This window comes from Bidens hawaiensis, unplaced genomic scaffold (assembly GCF_021521415.1).
Source record: "Bidens hawaiensis isolate Kalapana, Puna unplaced genomic scaffold, B.hawaiensis_p1.1 tig00067955_1, whole genome shotgun sequence".
NCBI classification, from domain to species: Eukaryota; Viridiplantae; Streptophyta; class Magnoliopsida; order Asterales; family Asteraceae; genus Bidens; species Bidens hawaiensis.
This window is the reverse complement of record NW_027502044.1, coordinates 15,226-17,185: the sequence shown is the minus strand read 5'-3', so window position 1 is coordinate 17,185 and position 1,960 is coordinate 15,226. Positions and strand designations below refer to the sequence as shown.

Below are 1,960 nucleotides of genomic sequence, written 5' to 3'. Positions count from 1 at the left end.
CACTTAAAGTTTCAAGATTTGCAAGATATAACTTGTCATTGTATAAGGATAAACTAATGAACTCTCTAGTACCAATTCAAGAAACACTACTCAAGTAACTACAACCTAGAAAAAAACTGTTTTCAAAATGCAGGTTTGAATCAAGGAGATTTCTACTTCAACTTTATTTAATTCTTTACAACAACATGAACTTAAACGTTGAAACAAAGAAAGAAAAACAAAAGGCAGCACAAAAAAGAGGGGCAGAAAATGGTTGTGTTTTCACAAATGCTTCCTATTATTAAACCTTTACCCATCAAGAATCTATAGATTGATTCATATATAAGTTACGCCAAAATCGATTAAACTCATACAAATACATACAACAATAACAATCCTATACACAAAAGACCGAAATTAACACCCCGTACCGTTGCCAATGAATGCAATCCATCTCTGGCCGCTGCTGGCGTTGACGGCCCGTACAATTCGGGTGGAAGATCCACAGGCGGTGACGTAATCGGTGACGGAGCACTGGGCGGAGAGCTAGCAAGAATCGCATTCTTCCCGAATATTTCTTTCGGTAACAAAACCTTAGAAATCCCAAAAATTGCCACTGGGTTCTGATCGAATACGGTTTGTGTCACCGAAGCTTGAACAGTGCCGGAGTTAATAGCGACCGAGCCGTTAACCCTGGAAATGTTTAAAGTAAAGCTTCCGGCGCCTTTCTCCTCGGTGGCTAGCGTTGGTTGAACTGGGTTCACAATCGATTGAAGCGACCCGAGCGGGTAATACGAATGCAGGACGTGAAACTTTAAAACGTCGGCTTTTTTATCCGCTGACAAAGATTGAAAGTTCGCCGTCGCCGGTAGATCAGCAAACGCGTCGTCCGTGGGTACGAACAGTGTAATTCCAGCACCGCGTTCGTAAGATTCGAATTCATCAACAACCCCAGATGCAGCTAGCATTGAGCCCATAACATTAAAGTTATGGCCGTCAATCAAGGCTTGAGTAATGTTCAACCCTAACGGCGGACGACTCTCGGACGCTAATAGATCGAGTCCGAATGGTACGATTAGGGAGCTGACTGTGTATATGGTGACGTTGTACGGAAGGGTTTTGATTAGTGAGACTATGGTAGCAGTGTTGGGTGGCTGAGAGTACGCGGCCGGGGATCTGACGGTGGTGGTGTTGGTTTGAGCGTCGTGGGTGACGTTGACGTAGCCGAAGTTGTTGGTGGCTCGGCCGGTGGTTTGGAAGAGAGTGGTGATGAGCTTGCCGGAGGGTGGGAAGCGGTGGAGGTCGGTGAGGGATAGGTATTGTAACAGGACGTGGTAGCGGATGACGTCAGCGATGTTGGATGATGACGGGGAGCGGTGGGTGATGTCGGAGGATCTGAGGATGGTGTTGGGAACGGCGAGGAGGGTGAGGGAGGTGCGGTCGGAGATGTCGGCGGCGACGGTGGTGGCGGAGAGGAGGGCGGAGAAATCGGAGAGATCTGGGTATGGGGAGAGGAGGTGGGTAATGTTGACGGCGGTGGTGGTGTGGAGGAGTAAGTAGAGGGTGATGGTGAGAGTAAAACGGGAAATGTTCATTGTTCTTTGATGATGGTGGAAGGTGGACTGGACTGGTGGTGGTGAGAGTGATGATGATGGTGATGATGATGATGGAAAGCATATACATTCGGAAGTAAACACATCGGACGGACATCAAGTGCATATACTTTTATGTATTGTTTTGTTTAGTCCCTTGGGTTAAAAGTTCATCAAATTGTAGTCCTTTGTCTTTGCGCCAAGTACGTTCCAGAGAGTGACATGTAAAAGGTAAAAAGAAAATCCATTTATAATCAATGGAAAATTTTCTAACATCAAGATCAAATGCATATTGATATAACTACTGAATGCAAATTCGACATTACCTTTATATATATAAATTGAAGTCAAATGATAAATATGGAATGCTAATTTATTCTGGTCTTTGA

The 1,960-nt window shown here is 44.8% G+C and overlaps 1 pseudogene; it reads right to left on the bottom strand.

Annotated features, from left to right (window-relative positions):
• Positions 1 to 347: 347 nt before the first annotated feature.
• Positions 348 to 1,576, bottom strand: LOC143605109 (fasciclin-like arabinogalactan protein 4 pseudogene; annotated as a pseudogene).
• Between the last annotated feature and the right edge of the window lie 384 nt (positions 1,577 to 1,960).